This window comes from Saccostrea echinata, unplaced genomic scaffold (genome assembly GCF_033153115.1).
Source record: "Saccostrea echinata isolate AGI-Se365-2 ecotype Australia unplaced genomic scaffold, CSIRO_AGI_Sech_v1 ptg000036l, whole genome shotgun sequence".
In the NCBI taxonomy this organism is placed as follows: domain Eukaryota; kingdom Metazoa; phylum Mollusca; class Bivalvia; order Ostreida; family Ostreidae; genus Saccostrea; species Saccostrea echinata.
The window spans coordinates 10,055,001-10,069,973 of record NW_026889785.1 but is presented as its reverse complement, the minus strand read 5'-3'; positions in this window follow the sequence as shown (position 1 = coordinate 10,069,973).

Below are 14,973 nucleotides of genomic sequence, written 5' to 3'. Positions count from 1 at the left end.
GCGCTTTCTTCGAGTATCTGTGTATCAAACTTCTTAAAGTTCTTATGACACGTTCGACGTAATTGCTCTTGGCTTCTCCTTGAGTGGTAAAATGTTTCACGCCAATCGATTTAAAATAATCACGGTCTCCTTTAGATCGCATAGCATGGTCCACATTTCCGGTGACAGGGAAATATCCCTTCTTCCTTTTTTAACTTTAACGTAATAACGTTCTTTTCGTCTCGATACTGTCACAGAATGTCCCTGATTTATAATGCATTTAATTTTACGTTTACCTTTCCAGTCTACTTTTATATCAGACATCGAGTCGCGATATGTTTATATATACATCTATGAAAAAAATAAAAAACAAACAGTATCATTTAATTTTTCTCCGAGATGAAGCCTAGTGATTTAGCTTTCCGCGTACCTTTCTCTTTATTCGTGAGCGGCCCCAGTCAGAGTGGTAAAACTAGATTTACTCAACGAATTTTAAACAATCAGGAAGTTTTCTCAAAACCTATTCGTAACCTCGTGTACGCCTATTCTCAATGGCAGCCAGCATTTCAAGAAATACGCGATAACGATTCGTCCGTTCTCTTCCACGAGGGGCTACCTACCAAAGAAGATTTATCGGAATGGAGCGAGAAAGAAGGAGGGTTATTTTTGGTGTTAGACGACCTGGTTTACAGGGTCATCCAGTCCTTTGATTACATGGAATTATTTACTATTCACGTGCATCACATGAATATATCTGTCATATTTATTTCTCAAAATTTGTTTCCTCAAGGCAAGTATAGTCGAGTTATTTCTCTCAACTGTCAGTACCTAGTTCTTTTTAAGAACCCTCGAGATAAATTTCAAGTCAAATTTCTGGCTACACAACTCTATCCTGGACAGACAAAATATTTCCTGGATGCTTACGAAAAAGCGACGCAAAAACCTTATTCCTACTTATTAATAGACCTGACAGTCAGTTGCAACAGAGACTACGCATTACGAACGGGAATATTTCCCGGGGACCTGTTGACGGTGTACATGAAACGATGAGCACAAGACTTAAACGAAACTGGGCTTTCTTAAACTTATTAGCTTACTGCGTCTGTCAGACAGCGACGAGTACTGCTAGAAACCATTAGTGTGCAGCAACTGAAAGCGTTACTGGAAGTCACTTATAACGTGATTCATAATCGGGCAGTCATTCCCTCGGATACTTTTATTAAAAGTTTGTACAAATATCGACACGTTCTTCGTCAACTGGCTAAGAAGAAGGGTAAACATAAGAAATCATTGTTACGGAGACGACACGGATTTCTTCCGGTCTTGCTAAAACCACTACTTCCGGAACTGTCTAAACATGTCCACTGAATATGTTCTCGTACCAAAAGAGGAGTATCTACGATTAAAGGAATCTAAACCATCACCTGTTGTGACCAAAGATATCAAAACTGATAAAAGAATAGGTGTTGTCGGGAAAAGTGGAGACTCTTTACCTCCCGGAATTAAAATTCCTTCAACCTGGATTTCTATATGAATGTAACACCAACAACAGAATAAAGTTTTTAAATTCATTTATTTTTTTTTTTTCGATTGCGATACAAGTTTTTTTCCAGGCGTTGTTTTTAAATGTACAAAGTTTTTTTTTTACTTAAGATACAAAAGAAAATGATCTTAATAATTAATGCAACACATGATTTTTTAAAATAATTACAAAAAGATTTTTTTTAAAGACTGTACAAAACGAGATCGACGAAGATGACCCAGAGATAATTGAAATCATTGATCTGACAAGTTTGCACAAGTATAGAAAAAAAAGAGAAGTCTTTAATGCAACGCATTCTAGGGAAGTTTTTTTTTTTTTAAAATGTATAAACAGTGCGTGAACAATTTTTTTTTCTACAACGAAGACTTAAGACGAATATTTTGAAGAAGACAATTGGAAAGGGAGAAATTTTGCATCATGGAATGAAGTACAAAACGTAACATATTCAAATGAGATCAATACAGAGTTATATACAAAAGCAACTTCTTACAGTGCGTGAACAATTTTTTTTTTCTACAACGAAGACTTAAGACGAATATTTTGAAGAAGACAATTGGAAAGGGAGAAATTTTGCATCATGGAATGAAGTACAAAACGTAACATATTCAAATGAAATCAATACAAAAGTTATATACAAAAGAAAAAAAAACGCGCTACAAATTATATACAACACTTTTAGGTCAATACCACCGCGTTATAAAAGCAACAAAAAAAATGTAGGTTGTCGAGCGAAAAAATGTACAACTAGTAGCATCTAATTAAAAAAAAGCGTTTGTGGAAACATATAAAACAAAAAAACAAGTTCACTCAAATTTCGTCTCTGAATAACGTCCCGTCCTACGCGTGTTTATAAAAATTACATCCGAACTGCCTAGACCTTCTGCCATCGGAAGTTTTCTAGTGCGCTTTAGCCGCCTTAGTTTCTTCTTGTTCAGGAATAGACAAATCAGGATCGCCATCAAGAACGTCAGACAGGAGAGAAAGATGACAGCTGTCATTAAGACATGCTCTAAAAAACAAAAAAAATAAATTTAAAAAGTTTTTATTAGAATATTTAGAAATATTTTTTTTTTTCACCTCGAAATAAATAAAACATAGATTTCTAAAAAATAAAAATATATTTACCCTTCTCCTTGACTGCATCAAAGTCTGGTTTCAGCGTGGTTTTCAAGAACTCAACGGTGCTGGAGGCATTCAGTGTCGACTCTGTGGTGCTTGATGTATTGGTCGTTGACGTTGCGACTGAAAAAAAAAAAATTAAAAATAAAATTCACACACACACACAATATACATCTATTTATTTCCATAAATATATATATATATATATTACGTACCTGTCGTGGTGCTGGGAGGAAGTCGGGTTTTCACCGGAATTCGAGGAGGTTTCCTTGTGGTCTGGGTGGTGGATGACAACGTAGTCTGTTTAAAAAAAAATGAGTGGAAAATTATAAACTACATGAACAATTTTCATAAAAATAACTGAGAAAATAAATAATAAAAACCACTGACCGATTCTCCACAGATCCTCCTGTTAATGATCACTAGGGGAAATCCCTTGAAATCGTCACAGGTTAACAGGTCAGTACCTCCCACATCAACTGTCCTCAACTTTGGTAGACATTTAGGGGTGATCTTGATCAAACGGCTTTTAGGAGCTTTCAGGATTAGTCTCTCCGCCGACCTCAGCTTCATTCCAACATCCTCGCATGTCATTCTTTCTGTTAGCTTGTTGCAAAGGACAATGTTTCCCTGCACTTTGCATACTTGATCTAGTTCGCATTTAACGCTTGTCATTACACTCAAAATCGCTACCAGTCGCCACATCTTTGCTTTCTACAGTGCAGATCGAGGGTGGCGGGGAAAACATTCAAAGTCAAACCCATGTACCCGGAGGGGGGAATAGGTTAAAAACCCATTTTGTTTTTTCAATCTTTTGATTTTAAACAAAAATATACAAAACTCTTTTTTCAAAATAAAACTCTACTAAACCTAAACAAAAAAAAAAATATTCCATATACCCACATACATAAATATAAAAACAATGAAAACTATTATCTGATCCGCCCCGCCGCTGAATGGGTTTTACCCTAATACACAGTGACCAGTCCATTTGTTTTGTAAGGGGGGTGCTACGGGTTCTCTTGGGGGCAAAGTTCAATGTCGAGGAAAGTCGTCGATACACCGTCGTCTAACACTTTTCGCTTGGGGTAGTACGAAGTTAAACCTTGTCTATGTTGAGTATAGGTGAATATTGTATTGTTACGAGCTCGGAAACCGCGATTCGTTTCACCTGCAACTGATTTATTAAATAATACTTGTTTATACAGCGAGAGCGGATGACTGAAATTGCATTTATTTAATCCTTTACAGCTAAATTTACTAATTCGAACGTCTACATTGTTTTCCACGCAATACGTCTTACTGCAAAGCGCTACCATTGCCGTCCCTATAAATTCTTCTTTAAATAGACCCGGTTCGCGACGATCAAAGGCTGCCGCTTCAGGGGCCTGCGAGCGGGGAAACCAGTTATTTTTGTCTTGATCGAACAGAGTCAGCATGCTGGGTTTTATGAGATCTGACCAGTTCTCGGCTGAACTAGCCATATACAAGGAATCAGTATCCATAGACATTAACTGAAAGTCTTCACGATTGCAATATTTATCGACACAGTCATAATAAAATTCAAGCATTCTCAGTTTAACGTATTGCAACACAAAGTAACCAATTTGTATAGGTAAATCTAAATTTATACGCGTTTTAGCGAGTTCAATTTCAAAATAATTATTATCCAGTTCAGTTAAGGTCCGGAAGCGTTTTTTGGAAGCGAAATAGCCTGCTTTTTCTTTACTCGCGCAATATGTAATGTCTGTATGTTTTTCTTTATTCATTATCATAGAACCGTACGCGCTATTACCAATCAATTTCATTGTATCGGCAAAGATCTCGAAGCGAGGATCGCTATCTCCGCGACGACGAGCATCACTAACTTCTTTCCTAAAACTCGCGAAACAAGGATTAGACGTATATTCTATGACTTGATGAACACGCGAGATGACCAGTCCATGTTCTAAGTACCACTTTATTAAAGGAGTTGCTAATAAAATTCTGCGTGCACGCATACCACCAACTAATAACCGTCGCGGATTTTCAGAGACGTGTAACTTTCGCGCTGTTTCTTGAGAATAGTTACCAACTGCATCGAAAGGAATTTCTGCGTTACAAAATATAGGAGACATTTCACGGAAATGATCGAGAAGATGATCGGGAACGTGGATATCGACTTCCGCAGCACCAAATATTTTTTTCTCTCGGATCGCGCTTAAAATTTCTTCTGTAGTAAGTGTGGTTCGGTGTTCAAGGGGACGTTGTCGGCGTTGCATATCAATGAATTCTTTGAAATCTGGAGACGTTTTCAATAATTCTTGGTATTCGCACTCCCACGTGATTTCGATCTCGTACCCTTGATTTCGGATATATTCGGTGCGTTCTTGCTCGCGCTTACGAACTTTTCTTGAAGCTGCTAGCCATTTTGCGTCTTTAATGTGCGCGGTAAGGGGACAGTCGTGATGGTGAAAATAACAACCGTTAAATTCGTAGACTTTTTTATTGTCCTTGTCAAATCCGTCGACGCGATACGGACCAATACGGAATTCCCTACCCGCATTAAAATAGTGATCAACATTTAAATTATTCTTTTGCTTTAACCATTCTAAGTAATACAAAGCTTTTAGGTATCTATCTCGTTTGACTAGGTGAAAATTGTCTTCATGTTTTCTTATCGTGAACGGTCCAGTGGGCATGTCCTGTTTTAAGGCCCATAAATACAGCGCATTAGCATCGTAGCCTACGATTTTCTTACATGGTTTACTTTTATTATTTCTGATGAATGTCTTGTTACGTTCGTGATACCGATGAAATATTATAGCAGGACCCCCACACATCCCCTTTCTGAACAGGTTATAAGTGTCTTTATTTTGATTATCAAAACACGCGAAGTGGGCTTTTCCAGCAGCTGATCTAAACACGATTTCCCGCGCGACTCCCGGTGCACTGATGCATGTTTTAAACAGATCGATATTCCGCGACATGTAGAACTGTAGCATTTTCGTCACGGCTTTACAAAAGGGTACTACGTTTAAATTGTTATAGTATATCAAATAGTCGCGCATTGTCCGCATGCCGCGTTCTTGCCATATAGCGCAGAGATTTTGATAAATTTCCCGACCAGTTAAAGGTTTGCGTTTTAAATTCATTTTTTTCAACGCTACGTTTTCTGCGTACTTATCTACATCTATTAATGTTTTGTATCGCCTATACTCCTCTTCTAGAACATTACAATTTTTTAAGGATGAAAAGAACGCTTCGTAGGGAGAGAGTTCTGGATGGTCAAGTGTTGCAAATGAGGTCAGGAATTCGTACGGGAAGCAAGATTTATGCAGTTCTATTTCGTATGATTTAATGAACTTGTCGTACGAGAAACCTGGGGCGACAAAATTGCTAACGTCAAGGAATTTAAACTCTCCGTTGCTTATACACATGTACTGGTTGCATTTTTTGACCACAAAATTTTTCTTGCTGGTCGCTAATTTTAAACACTCTGCGAATTTGGATTTGATCAAGTTTAAATCATACTTTGAACTATTGTAACCGAGAACTGGGATCTCGTTCATGTAAGTCTCTAGTTTGCTTTGGATTCGTCTAATGTGATTTAGCAAAGGTGTGTTGATAGCTTTTTTCTCGTCATTGTCATTGTCATCGTCACTGTCGTTTTCGTCCTGAATTTCTTCAGATAATTCCTGTAACTTTTTAGATTCGAGTGTGAGTTTCTTCGACACATTGACAAACCTAGTTTTCATGTATTTCTTAGCTGTGTTCTGAATTTCCCTCGCTCGCTCTACAAATTTTGAAATTAAATTTGAAATATTAGAATCAATTTCACACACGGGATGCGTATGACCAGGTACATTAGAACACATAGAAAATGAGACAGGATGGTGTTCTTGAGTCCAGGTCGAATTGGACGAGGGTGGTGGTAAATCGTCTCTAAGTAACAATGATTCAAAGTCGTACGTGATAAAAAATGGATAGAAGCGAAGGTCTTCATCTACTTTTATATTCAAATATTCAAGCTCTTCAAAAATGTGTCTAGGTCGCGCGTAATATCCCCCCGGGGAGACGAATCTGGTAGCTTCTTTGCAAGTTTTTTCATGACGTGCAACTTTGGCATGCGTTGGAAAAAGATCCATTCGTAATACATTCGTATTTTTTACAGTACACTTTCAAGTCAGTAATATAACTTAAATGGGCTTCATACAAATTCAAATTCATCGTATCCCCATAGACCCCCCTAGACCGAAACAAATTGACGCAACTGTCGTCCTCGAACAACTGAAATATGTTGACGTTGATGTCAAATGTGCTTTCAAATTTTGGTATATCATTTAGACATAGCCCTTTGAAATGGATTTTCTTCGAAACTCTTTCCCCTACAAATTCCCTAAAATACCCCAATGTCGGCCGCTCTAACCCTTTTCTGTTGCGTTTTTTATGATATGCCAAACATCGAAACGCGCATAGGTTATCCTCGATCAAACTCCCTTCGTGGCTATTGGTATTTAATGCTACGATACATCTCTTTTTCTTAATATAGTCCGGAAGTGCTCGACCGGCGCCTAAAACGTAATTTGTTCTCGTAACCACCCATCTGACATTGGTTACAACGTAGACAGACCATTTTGAATCAGGTCGCGCTTGAAGGGCTGTTTGTAAAATATCTAAAGTTCGCAAGCGCAAAATTAATGAATCAACATCTACTTGCCTTGAAATTTGAAAAGGTTCTAATAAAGCATTTTCGTTTCCGGAGGCGTAAAAGTATCGCAACTCCCCCTCAGCATTTCGTAATACGATGCCCATAGAAAAATTTATTTTAAAAACTTGATGCTCGTTTTGATATAACGTTCTTAACTGTTCTTCAAGATCCTCGTAGGATAAATGTAAATTTTCCAAAGCAAAATTATATTCTTTTTGAATGGTACCTTCTTGGTGACCTCTTTTGATAATCCTATCATATTTTTTCAAAAATTTATCTAAAACAGGGTCGTCAGGTCTTTGGTTAGGGAGAGAAGGACCAGAGTCCTCTTCATGTGTCGTGGCAGACGACGTGGACGGTCTATCATGTGAACCTTCCTCGTGCACCCCCCTACCCCTATCTAATCTATTTCCATGTAATTCAGGGGTTTGACTTTGTGTATTTCCCGATGCTAAAAAGAAGGGGGAAAAAGTAAAATTCATTTTTTTTTTCATATTCGATGCTAGTGCAATACTTAGCTATAATATAGTAGTGAAAAACTAGTGGTGTACCTTACTTTTTCCCCCTGTTTTCTTTTTGGTGGCTAATACCTTCCCTTTTGCTTTGTTTTTCTTGGAGTTACCTTTCTTTAAAAGAAAGAGAGTGTGTAAAAAATAAATATATCTGATACAGGGAAAATGTTAATTTTTAGGATGGAAAATGAACATACCGAATTTGAGGGTTCCTCGGACAGCGTTGCATTCTGATCCGTTAAGGAAACACTGTTCGTCGAATCAGTTTCATTTGAATCCTGCTGGGAATAAAAAAAAAACAATGATATATCTTGCATTACATTTAAAATTTGCGAGGGAAAAATATTTTTATAAATCATACATACTTGTACTGTATCAATGTCATTCGAGGAGCTTGTCGTTGAGGTTCCTGGTCTATTTTGTGTTGCCTTGGAGGATTCCTTGATAAAATAATTCTTCATATGAGAAATGATTTTTTTTTTATTCAAAAATTTCTAGAAAAAATTTATCATGCTGATTTTTCCCCCTTAAAACAGCATTCAAAAAATAAAAGTTTCAAAATTTGTTTCCTTTAAGAGTCTAAAAAATTGTCTACTTCATTTTTTGAACGTTCTCTGTAATCTGTCCTTTTTATACGAGACATATTTTAAACCCTAATTATATATATATATATATATATATATATATATATATATATATATATATATATATATATAAGCTTACATACCGGCGTTGAGTCGTTTGAAGACCCAGGTCTATTGTTTTCATTTTGTCCCTCTTTTGTGGTTGATGACTTCTTAATAAAATACTTCTTCATTAAAGACATTTGTTTTCAGTGTAAGAATAAAATTTCTTCGAGAAAATTTGCTTTTGATTACAATACGTAAGAAAAAAAAATAAGATTAAAAACATACTTCATTTTGAACGATCAAGTCATTTTTCTTACGGAATAATTCTCTTATTTTCTAAACAAGATTAAAATCAAACTTGTATTTTTTTTCCCCCTCTATTTTTACCTTACGAAAATTGTCACTTGCTTATAAAAATGCATTTGTGATAGTTTAAAAACAGTTAACGCTTACTTTTCTGAGAATATATGATTTCTCGATCTGTTCAATTTCATCGAGAACTTCGGGAGGATAGTCGACTTCTATGTCATCCCATTCGTGCTCTTCTATGTCATCTCGTTCGTGCTCCATATTTTCTGACCTTCGTAGCAATAGCGTCCCAGCATTTTATATACTTTTCAAATGCCCGTTCATCATTCATACAAAGGACTATATATCCACACCAAATGTCCATTATCATTAACACACGTCGTTTTTTTTTTACAATCAAGAGTTAATAAATGTCAAGACAATGCGTTAAACTCAGTAATTAATAACCTTGACCGTGAGCAAAATTTGTCGGCAATACTGTTATGTCTCACCCTTATAGCAGACCGCCTTTCACTTTAGGTGTTGAATTTTAAGAAATATCGATCACGATTGTATTAAATCACATTACTAAAACTATGGTGTATGTTTATTCAGGTGTGCCGAACAATTCTGTACTGTCATTCCGGGCGTATAAATTCTCATAAAAAAAACTGGGTGTTAAGCACTTGTCCTACCTATAAAAGTATACCTATTGTCGTGTTTCATGAGAAAAACTGGGCACTGCATTTTTTAAAAACTTTTTTTCTATCAATATCTATATACAAATACAATAACATGAAGATTCTTTGACTACAAAGCAGTGCAGTACTTACTGTTACATCGTTTTCCTTTGAACGTGGTGAATGTGGCCAGGACGGCTGGGTCAACTTTTTGGCCGCATCTTCCCACAAGAATGTCCCTCACGTCCTCAGATCCATGATTCAAAATTCGTATGCAGGACGCAGCAACTAAGTCGATGCAGTTCGCTACACCGTTGTTTGCCGTACATAATCCGCATCTGGGATAGCCACTGATAATGGTTGGCAAAATTGCCAAAATGAAATACATGATGTACATGTACAACCAAAAAAATCCCTTGTCAGACCACATGCATCGTCTCCGCTCCGAGTAATATGGCGTCCAGACATTAGATCTTTCCCCTCTAAAACTCAGCGCGTGCAAAATTGTCACATGACAGCATTGATACCCATATTTGGTATCAACGGATACTGACAAAAACCTGCGGGTCTTTTTTTTTAAATTAAAGTTGATGACATATGTAAAATCATAAGCAATATTAACAAACTAATTGTAATGTAAACTGAAACTGTTGTTGAAACACAAAATGGAAGAGCTTTCATTAATTTTTAAAGTGATTCAATGCAAGTGAATAATAATTAATCAGTTCAAATTAATTACGCAAAGCATATTTAATGATTTCGTTTTTTTATTTGATTAAAATCTTTGTCCATTAAATAAAGAATATCATTTGATAAATTAAATTTTATGATATTTATTTAATTGTATAAGAATATATTCTATAGATACGCTAGGACGCAATAGGTCATATTTAATTTGTCCTATGGGTGGGAATGACCTAAAAACCGCTTTTTTGTGGGTTAACTTTTAGAACATTTATTGAGATATGAAGAAATCATCTCACACCTGTGCAAGCATGTATTCAGATAAATATATGGGGAAAATAATGAGAAAAATTAAAACATTTTAAATTTCAAATGTTCAAAATAGGTACATGTATTTCATACATTAAATGCAGTCATATAGAAAATGTAATACGATTGAATAAACTAAAAAAAGACACTCATTTTGAATAAAGTAAAAATGTTATGAACCGTATAAATATTCAGAAGATACGTGCATGACCATTACAGATATTTTGTACAGAAACAAAGGATATACTAAGTTAATTGAGTGTATAATTACAATTCTGTATGAATGTGTGTGTGTCTCTGTTTTAAAAATATATGTGACAACGATTTAAAATTAACTTTAAAAAAAAAAAAAAGATTATTACTACATGTAACGATATTAAATAAACAAAGTTTACGGTATTCAGAACATGTATATTCATAATATTTAGAATATAATTATGAACATTATTACAATTATACACGTATGTGTGTGTGTCTGCTTATTACGATGATGTAGTCTCAGTTCCATCTATCGGGAGTATATTACACACACAATTTTTGGGTACAACTGGCTTTTTTAACTAGGTAAATATCGTTAACCACGTACAGTGGTGCGTGATAAGTTTTCTTACGTGTCACGCAGATACGTAAATAGAAGCGGTCAATTCAAAGATGAATAAAGAAAGCATGACAGCAGTTAATTTAAAGACACCAGGGTTGTCAGGTAAATTCTATTATACACCCACTTGTGACGTGTTGTATCATACCTTAATTTCAATACTGGTACCCCAGCCTCCATACTTAAAAAAGAGGAAAGGAGTGGGAAAAAAGAAAGTCGCAACAAGTCGGTTTAATGCGTGACTTTTGCTTAATCCTACACACAATTTTGCAGGGTATATAATCTAGATTTGTTCAGACAAATTTACAACTCGGTTTTCTGAAAACAGCTAATCATCAGGTTGATAACATGGCGGATTTCTCTGATTTATTGTAAGTAAAATAGTTTTTTTTAAATGCTTTTATAAGTAATTACAGAAAAAAAAAATCAAGAATTCCAGCATTTAGATTTTAATTTATTCACATATTAAACTTTTTAAAATATAATTAAATACCTTGTAAGAATTATCACATGTTATACTTATATTTTTAATTTAACTATCTAAGCTTTAAAGAAAATTTTTAAAAACTTAATGCTTTAAAATGTATGTATAATATGTGTGAGAGAGGGTGCGTGTGTGTGTGTGTGTGCTCTCAATTAATGGTCTTGCACATACACGTCTTTAATTTCTCTTAATTTCTTGATTCAACAGTGATTTGGAAACATCTCCTGACTTTGAAAATTTATGGGAAGAAATCAACAGACAAGTTCCTCCCTCTTCTAGGTATGAAACAACATTTTTAAGAAGGATTTATTTATTTTGACCATAATATAATTTCACCATCATTGTATCTCTGTAATTAAGTAAAGTACGTCACTCAAATGTTGTTTTATGCATTTTAATTTTCTAAAGATAGGTTATTCAATTTGGTTAATTTCTTTAAAAGGCCTCCCTATTCTGAAAATCAAACTCCCAAGACTGAAGCAAAGACGGGGGATGTAGGAACGACTTCCAATTCCGTGCTAAGGACTTTGCTGAATGGAAAACCAGCAACAACCCCTTTTACGGAAACGAAGATAAATCAGAGAATGTCCCTCAGTCGAATGAAGCGACCCTGACCAAACAAGACACGGCAGTTAAATCGGAAATACCTTTTAAAAGGTAATGATACACACTATATTTTAACACTTTTTTAGTTATGCCTATTTTGTAAGATAAAACCAATATCCTAAGAAAAAATCGGACGCATTATTATTTGTTCTTTTTCTTTTTATTTTAGATACAACTAGTACCACTAGTTGTACCTATTCTCCTCCTCACGATGAGAACTGGCCACCTGCAGCAAGTTCTACACCATTTGCAAATGTCGAGGATTCTATCCTGACGACCTTTAGGTAATTTATTGATTTGACTATTGTAAAGGATATAACAGATAATACTCTCTCTCTCTCTCACACACACACACACATAACAACATGTAAACAAAAACTAATGAAAATAATAATGAAAATCTTTTCTTTCTATATGATAAATAACATTTAACATAATTTTAATTTTGTATTTGTATAGGAGAAAATCCCACTAAATATGAAGCTTTAAAAGAGATAAAAGATTTGCAGAAAAGAATAGTGCAAGATATGCAGCAAAGTGAGATAATAGTTAATTATCTCACAGACAAATACGAAGATGAACCCGAGAAGAAGCGGGTTAAGTTTTCTTAAATTCCACTGGATAAACCAAATTGGCTTGTGAAAAGAACAAATTAGTAATGACTTTTTATACGGTGAAATGTACAAAATTATGATAATTTCACGACAATTCGAATTTTTAAAGGTGTTCGTTTCTGGATATACATGTACAGCAGTGTGAAACAATAAATTGAAGATCCCACGGACATGAACTCCAAAAGAACCGTGTTAGATTTTTATATATATAAATATGAAATTTGTTTTAAATATTGCTTCTGAAATGAATAAAACGGTATATATTAATCTTTTTTCTTTTGTAATATACTGAAATTATGGTTTAGAAAAAAAATGTATATCCCAAGCTAACAATATGAGAGTGGGATATATATCATATTTCTAATGGATCCCTGGTCCTAGGATAATGAAACGACTTATAGACTCAAGTCAAAATAATCAATCTGTTGTAAAATTTTTATTACTTATGAATTAAAAGTAACATACACTGAAAATAGCAGTCTAAAGATGTAAAACTGTATGTTAGTTTTATTTCAAGACTGTTCTTTCTCTAAATAAAGTTATTACCTAAGATTTTGACCAAAGCTTAAAATGTTTCATGTTCCTTGGGTCTGGTATAATTATTATAACTACTTTGACTTGTTTTAAAAACTAAATGAAAATTAAACTTACCTTCAGAAGGAAAAAAATCTTCAGTTACTCTTCCAGCGATTTTCCACTTGTACTACATTGTCGTATATACCGTAAATATTTATACAGGGAAATATCAAGGTGACCTCCTGAAGGTGACCTAAGCCGTTCTAATTATCAGGGTGACCCCAGACTGTTAGTGACCTCAGAATTGTCCAGGTGACCTTAATCATGAGCTGTATGATGGGATGGGTGACCCCAGACGGATGACCTCAAACGGACCCATATATCAGGGTGACCCGGTTATCAAGGTGCCCACAAGGTTACCTATATATTAAGGTGACCTCCAGGTGACCTCATCAACCTCAAGGTGACCCTGTTATCAAGGCGACCTTCAGGTGACCTCATAAGCCTCAAGGTGACCCAGATTTTCAAGGTGACCTCATTTTACTGACCCCATACAGACCCCAGACTATACCCATTACTACTTACAAGCACTTGATATGTTTTTCTTGTCATGAATAATACTTGCTTAACACAATGGTCGTGAAGGTGCCCATTTCCCCATTATGGATGTCTCCCTCACTTGCACCGCTGTCAAATCCCACAATCTACAAAGTGATACATCTTTTTACAAAGTGATATTTTTCAGTTTACTGTTAACTGATTGAATTGTGTGTGTCACTTATTACCTACTCTAGAAACTTGAAATTTATTATTTATTTATTACTTTTTGAAAGGAGGGATGTTAGCATACCATATTCAAACAGTTTTGTTTGTTATCAAGTCAATATATGTTTTACATTGGTTTTAAAAATCAAATATAAGTATACAATGTTAAATCACCTCGCTGAATTCCTTTTAAATGCTGCTAGTGGTAGCTCACGTGGTACCACTGGTTGCAGAATGGGTGCTAGGATGTTTGGTACTTCTGATACTGGCAATGGGATGGGCGCTCCTCGATGAGGAGACATGCTGCAAAATTGCTATTCAGAATTAGTGTAGCTTTATCACAAGTCAATACATGTTTTACATTGGTTTTAAAATCAAATATAACATAAGTTATGCATTGTCCTTACATTAGTCTATTGATCCGGATTTATTTTCCCAAGAATCAAACGAATGATTTTCTTTACACGAAAAAAATATAAAATGACGAACAGGTCATTCAGTCGTAAGACTGTGGTAGTATACCAAGTTTTAACTTTTTAATTTTTTTTTTAAACTTTGGGATGGAATAAATCCTTTTAAAAAGTATGCAGAAGATATATAAATGGAAACAGTGAGAAAAATCAACACAGACTATATTGAAAACCATCAACAATTACGGTAAGTTCATTTATTTTATTTTCAATCTTTAATCTATATATGTTTCAATAAGGAAGAAATAGCATATACAAAGCAGGTGAATTCTAATTCAATGTTTAGATTGTACAAAGAAAGATAACCTATCTACACTAAAAACACAAGTTCACTTTAAACAGAAAAAAAAAACTTGGTGCTAGACTGGCAATGCCTGTCTGATATGCGCAATCAATGTACGATAGAGACAGAGGACTAGTCAAACATGGTGCAAACATACATGAATAGGACAGTAAGCGCCCTAATTTGTTGCTTACTGCTGTGCAT